Raw genomic sequence first — 19021 nt, 5'->3', positions numbered from 1 at the left:
CCTCATCAATGATTATTTGATGAAATAGTTTTATTGAGGGCTTTTACCTGTATAAGGAAAATGAGTTGAGCCGGTAACTGAGGTTCATATCCTTTATGGTTAAAGGCCACAAGATTGGAATCCGCTGGGTCAATCCCACCTATTGCTGATAACAAAGCCTATTTTTGGGAGGGGCAATTTTGCAGTACTTCAAGTGTCGACATAGAGGATGGTGATTGCGCCAGATCCTCCACTATATTATAATTCTGTGTAGCTTGAGCACGAGGATTAAATGTCGATTTATGTACTACTCCCTTTGGTGGCTTTATTGTTAATTCAGGAATGATGGGTGAAACAACTTCTAACGAAGTTGTTGTCGAACTACTGGGTTGATCTGTAGCCATGTTGTTCGACGACCATGGATTCCCATAATCTTTATTCCTTGTCGATATCAAAGCATCATTTTGTTGTTTCGAAATGGATAGCATAAGCACTTGGGATGAGGAAGCTTGATCGGTAGCAACCAAATTGGTTTCTGGGCTTGGAAATAGATTAGTCAACACCGTTGAGGTATTTGAAGTCTTTAAAAGTTTCGCAACCTCAGCTTTATGTGGACAATCTTTCGTCCAATGCTCGTTGTCGCATATGAAACATGGTTGACGAGGTTTCTTTTGCCTAGTAGGGTTCTCAAAAGATTTTTTAGGAGGTGAAATTTCTTGTTTCTTCTTATTATTTTTCCCTTTCTTCTTGCCCCCTAGTTGCTTTGGATTCTTTCCCTTGTCAGATGACATGGCATTAATCTCTGAGGCAAGAGGTTCTTCATTTGCTTTTTGACTAGAAACTACAAGGGCCTTTTTAGATTAAGCCTTTGCGGTTTTCATGCTTGTGGTACCGATCACACCATCACTGGCATGAGAGTCCCTGTTTGATTTAGGAGGGAGAGGAACAGAAAATTATGGTCTAGGAGCATCAGGAATTTTGTCGTAGAGCATGCCAGACTGAGTATAGATCAAATCTAAATATTGTGCATGAGCAATGACTTTCTCTTCAGTGACAACTCCTCTCTTAGCCACATCCTCAGTAATAGAGGGCAATAATGACTTAATAAACCATTCAGATAAAACCTGATCAAGAACATACTTCTTTACCATTCAAAGATGACACCGCCACTCATGAATATGATCAGATATGTGAGTGGTTGTTGTTTGTTTAAAGTTGGTAAGGAGTTTTGTCCCCGTTTCGTACCTTATGGGTAACTAAAAATGGGTTAAAAAGGTAGTGGCAAGGGTGTTGAAGTTATCAAATGAAGCTCTAGGCAATTTAATATACCATTTTGATGTCGGACCAGTGAGTGTTCTCTAAAAAAGGCGAAGCCTAATCGAATCATCATTTAGGGTGTTAGATGAGCACCACAACTGAAAGGTCATTACGTGATTCGATGGATCTTCACCTGGATTTCCATTGAATTTATGAATATCGGAGGGAAGTTTATGAGGAATCGCTAGCCACAAAGGGGCGTAAGCAATTAGATCATTTGTCAGCCGGCTCAAATTCGGTAATTCTAGAGTTGCCACAAAAGGCAATTGTTGATTCAGGTTAGGCGAAGCATACCCAGGATAAGATGGAATCGCCTGAGCAGTAGGTCTTTGCATACCAGCATAATGTATCTGATGTTGGTAACTTTGGTAAGGTTGTTGGACATAACCATAATAGTATGGTTGTTGATAACCGTTTTGAAAATGCGGTTGTCGATTACCAACAAAGCCTTGTTGCTCAGGTCCTCGGTAGGTTCGTTGTAATTGCGGTTGTTGGTATTGTACCAGCCATGGTTGTTGGACCATTTGCTATTGCCAAATACTAGAAGATTGACCAAGATGTAGAGTGATCATACCCATTTGGGCCTGAGCCATTCCAGGTAACGAAAAACTAACCTGAGGTTGCAATTGAGTCGTAGAGACAAGAGGCTGTTGTATTGCAACCTGAGAGACTTGAGGTTGACATACAATGGGCAGTGCTTGTACTTGCGAGACAGTCACAATTGCAGGTGTAGTGGGAATATTCGACACAAGTTGGGTCGGTTGCATTGAATATACAACCCTTAGTTGTTGAGGTAGTATTGGTACCCAACCGTTGGATGTAATTCCAATTTGACCTGAATTTTGTTGTAAACTCTCATATGGTTGTTCTCCAGGAGGGAAAAATGAAAAAGCATACTACCCTCCATATGGCAGTAGTCCAATGTTCAAAGGATATATTGGTCTTTGAAGACCGGACTGCCCAAATTGATATTGGCATGCAGGATCAATTTGCTGAGTTTCAACATAAGAAATAGTAGATGAGATTCTGGATGAACAAATAGTAATAGACCATGTCATTGAAACAGTCCTTGAATGGACTCCGGCTAGTGATTGGTAACTAGCCGGGACAAATGGCATACCAACAAACATTTTAGGAATGGTGGTAGGAAGCTCTGCTGTAGTTGTATCAGATGATACAGTCCTAGATGTTGATGGCTGTTTAGACATATTTAGTCTATCCAAAAGATTTTCTAGTGATTCGATAGGAACTTGCGATGAAGGATGATTAAAAGAACTAACTTCAGGATTAGAAGGATATAAGTGAATCCCAGTTCCAAAATGCAATGGGATACTGGATGGAAGATCCTCTACTATCTCTTCTATTGCAATCAGTCCAGGTGGAAGAGGTAGACTGTCAGGTTCGTAAAATACTTCTGGAGCCGAAGAAGGTATTGCTTCTGTAGTGACAGATACCGGGGGGTGACACCTTCTGAATTCTAGAAATCAACTTCCAGATGTTCAGGTAAGTGAACTTTAGTTTCTAGATTAGCTCTATCTGGAGCTGTTTCAGGTATAGAAGTGTCTACCGTTACACTAGGATCAGTTCTAATGTCCTCTTGCAACTGCGAAATTCCTTCTCCAAAGGTAGATGTACCAGAAATGATCGGATTAAATGTAATCTTTGATGATGTTGAAACACAAGTTTCAAATAAATCAGGTGAATTGGACTCAGTTAAACGAGACCATTTTGCCCAGAATGGTTTCATTTCCAGAGTCAAAGACGGTTGACTCGCTAGTCTCTACGAATGACAGGGTTTTGATTGACTTTCTTCCACGATTGCAGATTACTTGACCAAATCAAAATTAAGGGGAAAAAGTTATTCCGAATTTAAATAAATTTTAATGACGCTTTCACACAACTTTTCTTTTTCAAATTTTAAGAGTCGAGAAAAAGCTAAAGATGACTTTAGTCCCCTTCGATTTTTAATGAGCCTGAAGTGACAAGTGCTCAGATGGACCTTTTCTTTTAAGGAGTCGAAAAGGAACGAAAGTGACTACACTGGAGATCTAGACAGAGGGATTACTAAACTAATCGCATAACTGCAAAATACACCTTGGTGATAAATTAGAAAGAAATTACCAAGGACTTATGTACGGTAGTCAATATTCCCGAATGTTGTGTTCAATGCATTGCAATCGATAGGGTGGCAGACATGGCTTCTTATGGATAAAGGATATCAGCCTATTGTGGTCTCCCAATATATACTCGACGGTATGGGGAGCACAAATCCGTGCTAGCACTTGTCGTATCAAAGAGGAGGAATCACCCAACCTTAGATGAAAATGATAGTTACTAGATTTTATGATGTTGGAACACGTATCTAGCTTAGACCTCTAGATGTGTTGCGTTAGGTTCCAAAGCGTTGTTAAGTTCATTGAAATTTATTTTAGAGTTGATCTTGCTTAGAAGTTTGTCTTTCAAGGTTCACTGCGTGATGTAGATATAAAATTCCTAAATATGAAATCTAAAATGATAAACAATCGTTGTTTATTTTTAATAATGAAAATCCTAGCTACTAAGGAAAGAATATTACGATTATTTCAAACAAAGAGCAAAGAGCACACACTAAATGCACTTTTCCTAAATCATTTTTTGCACACAGTCTAAATGCAAATGCAAATTCATGTATTTGTTTTTCATTCCCTTTAATGTGAAGAACGCCAAAAGGAAAACTAAGTATAGATCTGAAATATTTTCTTCAAAGAGACACTTTGACAATTTCTCTTCAAAATGAATGGAAGACTAAACGACACTTGTCAATTTTTGAATAGAGAATGCTTTCGACACTTTAAGATATCAACAAATCAAATCAAATACATGACAAAAAGTTCAATCGACTATCCAAGGAAGGAAGACTCAACGACACTTCACTTTTTGATACAAAACAACAGTTACGACACTTTTTTGCGAGAGATTTTTCGGTGAAAATCACATGAGAAACCATTTCTCGACGCGTTTCAAACCAACTAGTGTGGTTCATTGTCAGGACAAACTGAAGAAACAGATCTAGTCTAGCATGTTAAATAGTCTAAGCAGAGACTCCAACGGCTACAAAAGATTAACGGCTAATTTTTGACTCTAGGACCCAGGTTAAATTTTTATTTTATTAATTTAATAATAATATTATTATTTATTATTATATTTATGGAACCAAGTTAAAATTAGGTAAAGATAAATAAAATAAATTAATGGTTAGTTTTTTAAAAATTCATTTATTTCTTTAAATTATTACTTATATATATATATAATAATCGATTGATAAGAAAAGGTTAGGATTAATAAAATTATATAAATAAATACCAGGTTAGTATAAAAATTAAATTATTCATTAATTATTATTTACTAATTATTATTATTATTTACTATTTTATTTATGGACCTAAGTTAAATTAGGTACAAATAAATAAAACAAATTAATGGTTAGTAAACAAATTAATGGTTAGTTTTTTAAAGTAATTCTTTTATTTATTTAAATTATTAATTATATATGTATATATACATTTTAATTAAAATAATATAAAATTATAAATAAATACTATACATTTAATTAAAATAATATGTATAAATTGACCAATGGCTAATATAAGGACCATGGTCGTGTAAATATATATATATATATATATATATATAGTAATTATAATTAGTATAATAGTTAGTTAAAAGATATTATTTAATAATTATAAGTTATTTATTAATCAAAAGGAAAGTAGGACCTCTCCTGATATTATAAGACTAAATTATATAAAAATATAAATTAATGGGATGTTAAGATGAAAGTTAGTTAAAAAAAAAAAATTAATAATAATAATTAATTAATTAATTAAATAGATAAAATAATAAGTGACAAAAAATAAAAATAAATAAAAATCAATTAATTAATTATTTAAATAAATAAATAAAAACAAAAATAATAAGTGACTACTACTACTACTACTACTAATAATAATAATAAAACTAGAGCCGAGAAAATAATATACAGTAAAAAAAAACGAGGAGTGGGCAGAAAAACGACTAAGAAGAGATAGCTGGGATCCAGCACCTACTGATTTTCCAGCCATCGTCTCTATTGAGATTGTTCGGCCTCTTTTCAATCTCAAGAGCTTCCCTAAGCTTCCAATGATGGAAGCGCGAAACCTTAGCAATAACACTAGCCTCCTCAATGCAAACATGATGATTGGTTTTTTCTACATGTTTAGCTAAAGCGGAAGACTTAGCTCTTATATGCTTAAGGTTAGCTGCATGCTCACTAATCCTTTGATTAATGGAGCGACCAGTCTCACCAATATAGGGGGTCCCACAAGAGCAGGGGATAATATAAACCCCTTTCATATCTTTGGGGTCAATAGGATCCTTTATTGATCTGAGGGACGAACGAATGGTGTTAAGGGGCCTAAAGGTCACATGGACACTATGCATCTTGAGAATCCTTGCAATCTTCCGTATGTCCAGGGGACCACTGATAAGATTGCAAGGATTCTCAAGATGCATAGTGTCCCTGTGACCTTTAGGCCCCTTAACACCATTCGTTCGTCCCTCAGATCAGTAAAGGATCCTATTGACCCCAAAGATATGAAAGGGGTTTATATTATCCCCTGCTCTTGTGGGACCCCCTATATTGGTGAGACTGGTCGCTCCATTAATCAAAGGATTAGTGAGCATGCAGCTGACCTTAAGCATAGAAGAGCTAAGTCTTCCGCTTTAGCTGAACATGTAGAAAAAACCAATCATCATGTTTGCATTGAGGAGGCTAGTGTTATTGCTAAGGTTTCGCGCTTCCATCATCGGAAGCTTAGGGAAGCTCTTGAGATTGAAAAGAGGCCGAGCAATCTCAATAGAGACGATGGCTGGAAAATCAGTAGGTGCTGGATCCCAGCTATCTCTTCTTAGTCGTTTTTTCTGCCCCCTCATTTTTTTTTTTTTTACTGAATATTATTTTCTCAGCTCTTGTTTTTTTTTAATTATTATTATTATTATTATTAAATTGTCACTTATTATTTTTGTTTTTATTTATTTAATTAATTAATTGATTTTTATTTATTTTTATTTTTGTCACTTATTATTTTATCTATTTAATTAATTAATTAATATTAATATTATTATTATTTTTTTTTTTAACTAACTTTCATCTTAACATCCCATTAATTTATATTTTTATATAATTTAGTCTTATAATATCAGGAGAGGTCCTACTTTCCTTTTGATTAGTAAATAACTTATAATTATTAAATAATATCTTTTAACTAACTATTATACTAATTATAATTACTATATATATATATATATATATATATATATATATATTACACGACCATGGTCCTTATATTAGCCATTGGTCAATTTATACATATTATTTTAATTAAATGTATAGTATTTATTTATAATTTTATATTATTTTAATTAAAATATATATATACATATATAATTAATAATTTAAATAAATAAAAGAATTACTTTAAAAAACTAACCATTAATTTGTTTTATTTATTTGTACCTAATTTAACTTAGGTTCATAAATAAAATAGTAAATAATAATAATAATTAGTAAATAATAATTAATGAATAATTTAACTTTTTATAATAACCTGGTATTTATTTATATAATTTTATTAATTATAACATTTTCTTATCAATCGATTATTATTATTTTAATTAATATCTATATATATATGTGTGTGTGTGTGTGTGTGTGTAATAATTTAAAGAAATAAATGAATTTTTAAAAAACTAACCATTAATTTATTTTATTTATCTTTACCTAATTTTAACTTGGTTCCATAAATATAATAATAAATAATAATATTACTATTAAATTAATAAAATAAAAATTTAACCTGGGTCCTAGAGTCAAAAATTAGCCGTTAATCTTTTGTAGCCGTTGGAGTCTTTGCTTAGACTATTTAACATGCTAGACTGGATCTGTTTCTTCAACTTGTCCTGACGATGAACCGCACTAGTTGGTTCGAAACACGTCGACAAATGGTTTCTCATGTGATTTTTGCCGAAAAATCTCTCGCAAACTTGTTATGGATCACAGAAGCCTCAGCTCTACAGTTACAACACTTTTTTGCACCAAAACAACAGTTCGATTTAAGTAACTTTTCGACAAAGGATTGCAAATGATGGCCAAATACATAAAAACATTTGCTAATCCTAATCAATGGAGGTTGAACTATGTAAAGCAAGGATGCTTCAACAATGAAATACTGTTCATAAGTAGCAAAACAATTGAACAGAGCTGAAAACAAGGACAAAACACCCAAATTTCAAGTAGAGAAATAGGACTACTCAGTCATCGCACTTGTGCTTCACAGAAACAGGGATGCATCTCACCTGCTACACTCAGGAAGTGCGATGCATACTAGCTTCCAGTGACAGACAGTGCGATGGGCCAGGGAGCGCAGTTGAGGTGGGTTTTGGCTCAAATTTGCAATTGAATTCAGTGAGTTAAGCTGAGCTATTATGGAGAGTAAAGAAAAAAGTACAGGGGTATGATCTGGGAAGGTTATTGAGCTACCAACATGGCATCTAGAATTCTTGTAAGTCAGATGTTCAAATCATAAACTAAACCAGAGATTGATTCAAGCAACGTTCATCTACTTTGCAATTGCAAAGCAAAAGCAGTTCGAAGGCTATCTGGCTAACTTCAGGCTCCATCTATAGTTTATAAAACAAACAATCAACAAGAAACAAAAAAACTATTCGATCCTCATTGGAGTTTCCATTTTTTCTGGGAAAACTAGTGTCTTTTCGATTTGTTAGCCCCACTAAGATTGGTAGCTATCCTATAAACAAACAATCAAAGCAATTTGTGATTTCCTTTATGTATGATAGATAAGAGAGAAGCAAAGGGACCAACCTAGATCTTCCGCTTGACTCCTTGCTTGATTTCTCTCCCTTGATAGAGCTTGCACCTCTTCTCCTACTTATCCCGCTCAATGAATACCTATAGAGAAAAAGTAACAAAACACCATCAAAGCATCTCGATCTATTATATCATAAATAATGCAGAATCAGAAATACATTGATCATACAATGGCATTCACAAATACATGATTGTGTGGAGGAAAACTCAAAGAACTTTATTAATAGTATAAGGAAGAATTACAACCTAGCTGTCTGATCCAACATCATCCTCCCAACATCAAAACCCTCTTCACCTCATGAAAAGCAAGACTACCCTACAATACAATGCCTTTTCTCAAAGACAAACTATCATCACTTCCTTACAAATTACCAAATTCCAGCCTCCAAATCTCTCAGATGAGGGATCCATTTATAGATGTCTACAAGGGTGTGAGTCATCTCTGGGTTTTCTATTAGTGTCATTCTACTTGTTGTTCTTGGTTCCACTTGGAGATTTCTTGGATCTCTTACTCATCCCTGGGAAAATTCAGAGAGGCAAGTGTCATAGGAGAAGTTTCTGGAAGATTCCATGAGCATCCACTTAGAAAACTGTCTCGGACATTTGCCCATCCTCGCTCATCGCACCCTACAAAAGGCATCTTTAGTATGCATCACACCTAGCTAGTGTGGAAGTCAGTATGCATCACACCTTGACAGTGGGGCAATTATTATGGTCTAGTTTTGGCCAGTTCTGAGTAGTTTTTCGGGTGGATATTTTGGGGAATGATGTAATTAGTTGACTATGATCCTTTAGGGTATGTGTTAGGTCCCTATAATACTGGTGATTACCCCATTACTATTGTATTTGTATCCCTTATTAATATTGTTATGCCCAAATTTGTCCCCATATTGTTATTACTGCGCCCCATAGAATCCCTCTATTGTTATTTTTGTGGCTTTATATTATTATTGTTAGGTTGGCTAGGTTATATTGTGACTCCTTAGACTCCTATATATAGAAAGGAGGTTTTGTCATTTGAATCAACAAAGAATCATTCATTTGTGTAATGTAAAGGAGGTTTCCCCCTGAAGAGGCTGAATTCTAAGGTGTTGATCTATCTTTTCTATCTCTTGTGAGTTGGTTTCATAACATTTGGTATCAAAGCTTTGGATTTTAGGGTTTCGCTGCTCCAAATAGGTCATCGTGGAATTTTCGCTATAACTTTGTTTCTGTGATGTTTCAGAAGAAAAAAAAAACCATTTGAGATGAAATCGTACTGAACCTCGGGTCCGAATTTCAGAGCTTTTCGCGCTATATTTGCGGAGATATGATTTGAGGAAGTTGGTCTTGTTGCATACTCCTGAATTACATTCCAAACAAGTGACCTGGGGAAAATCATCATAACTTTCTCTTTGAGCATCAGATTGAAATTTCATAAGAAGGTACAGAAAGAGGACGGACTGTAGTTTCTTGTATATATTTTTCAGATTCAAAGGTCAAAACAGGGACACATGGCACGTCGTACAACTTCGCTCTACTGAACTAGTCTATAATCAGGTCACTGTGGGAGATTTGGCATAACTCTTCCTTGGAGAATCCAATTGATGGAAATAATACTGAGAGGGGGGGGGGGGGTGAATCAGTATTATCAAATCAGATACTTTTCAATTTCATACTCAGATTCATATACGCGGCTTCAGTTCAGTATATCAGCGTATATACGCGACTGTGTTAAATGCAACTAGCGTACATGCAGTAATCTTATGATTCATTATCTTCAGTAAATTCATCAGAACATTATTAACCATAATAACAGTAATCAGGTGCAGTAAAACAGAACAGATCATCACACATAAGAAGCACACATGAATGCCAAGATATAAGGTGGAAACCCAATGTGGGTGAAAACCACCTGCTGCAATTCGTCTCTTTCTTCCTTTAATAAGAAACTTCTTTTACAATGTACTGGTGCAGTCCTTTACCAGCACGCAGGCTTCAACCTGCAGAGGGCTGCAACCCTCTCTCGTTTTCCAGCTACTTCTGGAAGGGAGCTACAACCCCCTCAGCTCTTGTACTAGCTAGTATACTAGTACGTAGATGCTGACCTACAGAAGGCTACAACCTTCTTTTCTTCAGGGACCACGTTTCATTAATTTTCAGACTGGATCCATGAGTACAAAACAATCACTGCTGCAATACAATCATCAACTTATACTTGCATCATAAATCTCTAAATCACCCAATACTGAATCACTGAAACCCTGTCATAAAAAAACACAGAACACAAACCAGAGCCCAGAACTCTGCAACAACCACTAGAATCAACAGCAACCTGAAACACCAAATCTCATAATGCATACGCTACTTGACTATATCAAAACCGCGTGTATACGCGCTTTTACCAGAGACAACCCGCGTACAGATCTAAAGATAATTACTTATACCTTCGCTGTCATATCCAACCATAGCCAAGCATCACAAACAGATAACCAGCAATACTAGATCTTCCCACTTCATCAGACGTCCATTCCTTGCTTGTGTCCTTTGCCTAATGATCTTCTCCTTATATAGGTTAGGCTTCTTTCAATACCACGGTCCAAAACCATAATAAACAATACCAAGGGCCCAATACCTGGGGTCAACACTTCTGAGGAGATACCATGGTCCAAAACCATAGGTTCAAGTACCGAGGACTAACTACCACGGACCAAGACATAAGTTTTCCCACATGTACGCGCTTTTCCTTGCGTGAAAGTGCGTGTATACGCATACGCGTCTTCGGCACGTCCAACCCGCGTGTATACGCTGATTTGTCACAATGAACCTGCGTATATCTCTTTCTTGACCTGCTGTACTAAGATCTGTCCTCTGATTACATTTCCATCACTTATATCAACCTCTGAGTGAGTTGCCATCAAGGACAACACTTGTATCATAATGCCAACAATTTGGATTAGACTGGTGGCATTGGAAAGAGGACACAGAGTGCTACTGAAGATTGCAATTTTAGAACTCGATGATCCAAAATTACAAAGATACATCAGAGGCAATATCGAGCTCCTACAAAGTGAAAAAAGGTGTGTAGATTTTTTTAAATTTTTGCTTAATCTTGGTTTGAAAAATTATTTTGAAGGAATTCAAAGGGCATAGTAGAGCACTATTATCGGTAACTGATGCCCCGAGGAAAGAAAATGCAAACACCTAGTAAGAAACCTGAAAGCTCTAGCATGACTCATGAAGAAGAGGAAGAAATGCTACATGATATATCAAAATTACAAGACCAAGTGCAGCAAATGTCACTCTCACAAAAGCTAACAGAAGCTAAGATAAATGGCGTGGAATCTAAGATAAAGGGCATGGAAGCTAAGATGAATGGCGTGGAAGCTAAGATGGATGATTTGAAGATAGATTTGAAGACAAATTTGACAACAGCCATGGTAGATTTGAAGACAGATTTGACAAATTTTCTACAAGAAATACTTACTAATGGTGAAAGGGTAGTAAAGAAAACTCATGATGCAAACAAAAGAAATGTTAATTATGATTTCATAGAGTCTAATGTTGGATCAAAGACCCACCATATTCCAAAAATCGATATGAGGAAGTTTGATGGCAAGGATCCCGCAACATGGATATTACAGATGGAGCAATTTTTCGATCTCAATAATGTGCAAAACACACAAAAGGTACATATTGCAACTTTATATTTGGAACCAAATCAGTTTGTATGGTATCAATGGCTTTTCTCTCGTAAAAAAATTATCACTTGGGCAATTTTTATGGAAGAATTGATAGCACATTATGAGGATGCAAAAGGAAACACTTTTTTTAGCCAATTGATAAGTCTCAAACAAAAGGGTTCAATAATGGAGCACAATGAGGAGTTCCAAAAATTGAACATAAGGGTAAAAAATATTCCAGAGGAGCATAAGATTGATGTGTTCATAGGGACTTTAAAGGATAATATCCAACATGATGTTCACCTTTGGGAACCTAATTCATTAGAGAAGGCATTCAAGTTAGCAAGAAAAATGGAAAGCAAAATTATGGCAACTAGGAAGCATACCACTCACAACTATAAAGATGGAAGTGTTGTTGCCCCTAGTCTTCCACAACCTATAAGGTTGACACCACAAAAATTAAAAGAAAAAAGATAAAAAGGGCTTTGTTACAGTTGTGATAGCAAATACACTAAAGGTCATAAGTGTGCTGAGAAGAAATTATTCTACATAGATTGCGAAGAGGAAGAAGAAAAGGAGCAAGAAAGGTCAACAAAAGAGGATACACTCCAGGAACAAAGCCTAGATAAAGAAGAAATGAATCAGACCATATCTTGTAATGCATTGGCTGGAATTACCACTCCTCAAACAATCAAGATAGAAGGACACATCAAGAAGAAAAAAGTAATAGCGTTGATTGATTCAGGAAGTACCCACAATTTTATTCATTGTAAGGTAGAAAAAGAATTGAATTGCTTGCTATATCCAGCACCAGAGTGTCAAGTGATGGTTGCAAATGGAGGAACAATAAATTTCTCTGGAAAGTGCTATAATATCAAGCTATCCATGGGAGAATATGTATTGACTAGCCCAATGCTTTCCTTCCAATGGGAGGCGCTGATGTTGTACTAGGAGTCTAATGGCTACAATCCTTGGGTACAATAGCTTTTAATTTTCAAGAACTTTTCATGAAATTTTCTGCGGAAGGAAAGGATGTTGAATTAAGGGGTATTTCAGGGAAACCGGGAAAGATAATCAGCTCTAACGGTATGACCAAGCTTCTAAAAAAGGAACGAAGAGGTGTAATTGCATAATTATGTTCGCTAGATGTTTCCACATCGGAATCATCTATTTCTCCAGATCTCCAAAAAGTCTTGAACAATCATTCCAAGGTATTCAAGACTCTAAAAGGTCTCCCACCTATTCGTGTTCATGATCATGCTATTCATTTGATTCCAGGAAGTGTTCCTCCAAACATCAGGCCGTACAGATATCCCTATCCCCAAAAGAGTGAAATTGAACGTATGGTTGCAGAAATGCTAGAGGTTGGTATAATTCAACCTAGTCAAAGTTCTTTCTCTGCTCCAGTAGTATTGGTGCACAAGAAGGATGGATCATGGCGCATGTGTCTAGATTATAGGGAGCTCAACTAGCTCACTATTAAAGATAAGTTTCCCATTCCTGTCATTGATGAATTATTGGATGAATTGCATGGATTAATTTACTTCACCAAGTTAGATCTTCGTTCAAGATATCATCAAATAAGAATGAAGACTGAAGATATTCCGAAAATAGCATTTAGAACTCATGAGGGTCATATAAATTTTTGGTCATGCCTTTTGGCCTTACCAGTGCACCTTCTACATTTCAAGGTTTGATGAATTCCATTTTCAAACCCTTCCTTAGAAAATTTGTGTTAGTATTTTTTGATGATATACTAATCTACAGCAAGTCTTGGAAGGATCATGTTGAACCAAATTATATGCAAAAAGATCCAAATTTTTCTTTGAGTATAAGAGGTGGAATATCTGGGTCATATTGTATCTTAGGAAGGAGTTAAGGTAGACCCTAGCAAAATTAAAGCCATTAAGGAATGAAAAATCCCCACATCCATAAAGGATCTGCGAGGATTTCTCGGGTTGACATGGTATTATCGCAAGTTTGTTAAGGATTATGGGAGAATAGCAGCACCTCTAACAACATTATTGAAGAAAGATGCATTTTCATGGACTCCAGAAGCAACAAAGGCCTTCAAACATCTTAAAGAGGCAATGTGCCAACCATCGGTCTTAGCTACACCGGACTTCACAAAAACCTTTATTGTGGAATGTGATGCTTCAGGAAATGGAATTGGTGCTATTTTAATGCAAGATGAAAGACCCATTGCTTTTGAAAGTCGTCCAATCAAGGGAAAGTTTTTACACAAAGCTATTTATGAGAAGGAAATGTTGGCAATACTACACGCGCTTAAGAAATGGCGACCCTACCTAATGGGAAGACACTTCAAGGTAAAAATGGATCATGATAGCCTTAAATACTTTTTAGAACAAAGATTATCCTCTGAAGAGCAACAAAAGTGGGTCACAAAGATGTTGGGTTATGACTTTGAAACCATCTACAAAAAAGGGAAGCAAAATGTGGTGGCAGATGCACTCTCAAGAAAGGATGAGGATGTGGAAGCATTGTTCTGCGCCATTTCTATTATCCAACTAGATTGGATAAACGGAGCAAGGGAGGAATGGAAGAATGATGAAGTGTGGGCACTTATTCGAAAGTTACAACAAGATTCTAGTACATCTGATACATTTAGCTAGCAAAATTATTCATCATGGTACAAAGATCGCTTATACCTCTGTAAGAATTCCCAACTAAAACAAAAGATTCTTATGGAATTGCACACTTCCCCTTAGGAGGGCACTCAGGATTTTTTAAAACTTACCACAGGGTTAAGAAGGAATTTTTTTGGGATGGCCTTAAATTGGATATTCAAAAGTTTGTGGCAGAATGTTTGGTTTTCCAACAAAATAAAGTTGAAACAATTAAGACCCCGGGTCTATTACAACCTTTATCCATTCCAAGCCAACGTTGGGAGGAGGTTTCAATGGATTTTATCACAGGTTTACCCAAGTCTGAGGGAAAGAGTGTCATCATGGTGGTAGTTGACAGACTTACCAAGTATTCACACTTTTGTGCATTATCACATCCATTTAAATCCAGTACAGTTTCTACTACATTTATGGAAACAATTCAAAAGCTACATGGAAACCCAAAGATTATTGTAAGTGACAGAGATCCCATTTTCACTAGAAATTTTTGGACATAATTCTTTTCTTGTCTTGGTACTCAGTTAGCTCATAGCTCATCTTATCATCCTCAATCTGATGGGAAAACTGAGATAGTAAACAAATGTTTGGAAGGATATCTTCGTTGCTTTGTATACGATAAACAGACACAATGGGTCAAATGGTTGTCTCTGGCCAAATGGTGGTATAACACTTCCTTCCATACAACAAAAAAAATGACCCCATTTATGGCACTTTATGGATATTAGCCACCATCCATCACATCATATTTACGAGAAAAATCTAAGGTTCAAGCCATGGAACATCACATCAAACATCAACAACAAGTCATCCAACTCTTAAAGGATAACCTTGTGTTGGCACAGAATAGAATGAAACAACATGCAGATCAACATCGCAGCGAAAGAAGTTTTGATGTAGCTGATTGGGTATTCCTACGACTACAACCATATAAACAAATGTCCCTCAAGCAAGCTAAGAAGGATAATAAATTATCACCAAAGTATTATGGTCCGTACAAGGTGTTGCAAAAGATTGGTACTATGGAATACAAATTGGAGCTTCCTGCAGATTCTCGAGTGCACCTAGTTTTCCATGTTTCATGTTTAAAGAAGGTTATAGGTGACAAGCTCCTAGTTCAAACAATATTGCCAGAACTTGATGAGGAAGGAAAAATTATATTGGAACTAGAAGCAGTCACAAAAACAAGAACTCAACAGCTACGAAATTGATCAATTTCAGAATATCTCATCAAGTGGAAGAACTTATCTGCTGAAGATTCCACATGGGAGGATGAGAATTTTATACAGAAGCATCCAGAACTACTCAAGTGTTGAGGACAACACCTTTTTGAAGGAGAGGGGCATGTTAGGTCCCTATAATACTAGTGATTACCCCATTACTATTGTAGTTGCATCCCTTATTAATATTGTTGTGCCCCTATTTGTCCCAATATTTTTATCACTGTGCCCATAGAATCCCTCTATTGTCATTTTTGTGGCTTTATATTATTATTGTTAGGTCGGTTGGGTTATATTGTGACTCCTTAGACTCCTATATATAGAAAGGAGGTTTTGTCATTTGAATCATCAAAGAATCATTCATTTTTTTAATGTAAAGGAGGTTGCCCCCTCGAAGAGGCTGAATTCTAAGGCGTTGATCTATCTTTTCTATCTTTTTGTGAGCTGGTTTCATAACAGTATGAAACAACACTTTTAGGGGTTAAAGAGCTCTTGGTTTATCAACATATAATATTGGGGTTTCAATGCCCAAATATGTCTATAACCCTTCCCCAAGTGGCCATGAAAGATCTCCTTTATTTGACCCTGTTCATCTCTAATAACATCCCCAAAACCAGCTAACCTTGGATTGCCCTTAGATGCTTAGTCTATGTTGACCTTTAAGAAGCCATGTGGAGAAAGCTTCCAAATATTTATATCTGTATTTGTTTGGCACACACCTTTGATTATTCCCTGTGGGCCTATAGACTGGACACCCAAATGCAGTAGAATACATGCATCTTGGGGTAGCGGAGGGTCCTTAGAAAGTTTCCTTAACAAGCTGTTGACTGTGTCTTTGAGCTACCTTAAAATTTGGTCAATTATATGCTAGGGCTTGCTTTCTTTGTTCTTGAAGATCCAATTATTGCGTTCTTTCCAAACATCCTAGATGACAAATCCTGGAACCAGAGTCTAGGCTTTATTAATGATTTCATTCCTTGAGAAGTTTCTCCTCTAATTCTTCAAAGTGTTGGAGATGCTGAGCCTATCCCTATCAGTGTGCCTAAAGATTGAGGCCACCCATTCCCACATGGTAGAGGTGAAAGGCCAAAGGTTGTGAAGGTGATCCATCGTCTCCTCTTATGAGCCACAAAGGTAACATTTGGAAGGTCTAGTGAAGCCTTTTTTCACCAAGTTAAAATTTTCCTTTGATGAACTAACCAAATAAATAACTTTATTTTCATCCAGTGGGGGCTTTGCCAAAAATTCTTCCAAACTTGATTAGGGTTTAGGTAGTTAAATCATGTTACTACCTGTTTAGCTTCTTTGAGGTCAAAGTTTCCTTCAGTGTTCTTTCCCCATCTTAGTTGATCAGACAAGGAGGATACCAGAATCCTCCTATGCTCTAGATCCTGAGCAAGAGAGTCTGCCTAGGACTTCATAGGGCTCTCCTCACTATGGCCTAGATCCTTCCAAATCCTCCATTTTCCATTGTTCCTTACCTGGTCCTAGAAGTCATTTACCATAAGTAGACCTTTGTTGTCTGTGTCATTTTTGAGAGCTGTTAATCCCTCGTTGTACAAGTTGGGTTCCTGTTGCCAATTATCCTCCCAAAATCATGCTAGGTTCCCAGCTCGAATCTCCCAGAAACTATGTTGTTGAATAATGCCTTTATTTTCCCAAGCAACTTTCCAAATGTGGGAGCCCTTAATATGCCCTGACATTCTAATGTGATCCTTCTACTACCAATTCTTGGCATATTTTTGTTTCCAAATGTCAGCCCAGGGAGTTGCCGATTCCTTAATCCACCTCCACCAGAGTTTAGTTCCCGAAACTCTGCTGAGGGTTTTAGGATCATGAAACCCCAAGCCACCATGGCTCTTGGGTTTGCAGATCTTGTCCCAGACTACTAAAGCCCATTTCTCTTTCTCTTCTCCTCTGCCCCATAGAAAATCCCTTTGTATGCCCCTGATTTGTTGCTTAATTCCTTTAGGAGCAGGAAGATTTGAGAGCATGAACATGGGAATTGCCTGTAGGACAACCTGTGTGAGCACAAGGTGCCCCGGCAAATTTAAAGACCTGCATGTCCATTTTCTGATCTTGTCCTAAAGTTTATTTATTATCGTCTCCCACACTTCCTTGCTTAGAGGTTTATCTGTGAGACATATGCCCAGATACTTGGAAGGTAGTTGGTCCCTTTGAAACCCAAGAATTCTGGTATTGTTTCTCTAAATAGCAATGTCATTGTTAAAGAAAAAAACTTTTGATTTGTTGAGGCTTACCTCTGTGCTAGATGCCATAGCAAAGTCATTCAAAATATGTTTGATCGTTCTGGCTTCCCTGACTGTGGGTATGCCCTGCAGCATCGTGTCATCCACAAATTGTTGATGAGTGTTTGCCACTACATCCAAGGTCAGTTTGATACCCTGGATTCTTCCTTTAGAATTTTCCATTTTAATCGCTTTGCCTATCCCTTCCATCATGAGAACAAAGACGAAGGGTGAGAGCGGATCCCCTTGTCTGAGACCTCTAGAGGGTGTGAAGAGTCTTGAAGGAGCGCCATTAAGCATGATGGAAAAATTGGTCGTGGTAACTAGTCCCATAACAGTTTTGGTTGAAGCCATAGGCTCTTAGAACTACCCTTATATAAGACCAACTTAGCTTGTCGTAAGCTTTCACTAGGTCCAGCTGAATGATCATACCAACTTGCTTGTTGCTTTTGAGAGAGTGTACCACCTCATGTGCTTGGATGATGTTATTGAGGATTTGTCTTCCTTCCACATAGCCCGTTTGCTCCTCTGAGATGAGAACTGGTAAGAGGGGCTTGAGTCTATTGGCGATAACCTTGGAAATAATTTTATACACCACATTTCATAAAGCTATGAGTCTGAAACCATCCGGAGTCATGGAGCTTTCCTGTTTTGGGATCAAAGCTATGAAGGAAGAATTAAAAGCCTTCAGAACCTTTTTGGATCTTCTTGAGTCTTCTGCCACCTCAAGGATATCCTGTTCGACTGTTTTCCAGTAGGCTTTGAAGAAGTCTACATTGAATCCATCCGGGCTTGGATCTTTTCCAAGCCTAGACACTGACCTCCACTTCCGACACTGGCCTGCTAAGATTGTGGTTGTCCTCTCTGGTAACTAGTTGAGGGATATACTAAGTGAAATGGTTGATGAACCTGGATCTATCCTCCAGAGGCTCCTCTACTATACTGAGGAAATGTTGTACCAAGACAGATTCCATGTCTTTGTGAGAGACGAGTTCTCTCCCTTGAGAATCTTTAAGCTTTGTGATTTTGTTGTGTGCCTTGTGATCCA

This window comes from Pinus tabuliformis, chromosome 9, assembly GCF_031772625.1.
Source record: "Pinus tabuliformis cultivar Carrire ecotype Pingquan chromosome 9, CPIR1, whole genome shotgun sequence".
In the NCBI taxonomy this organism is placed as follows: domain Eukaryota; kingdom Viridiplantae; phylum Streptophyta; class Pinopsida; order Pinales; family Pinaceae; genus Pinus; species Pinus tabuliformis.
Note: the sequence above shows the minus strand (reverse complement) of the source record.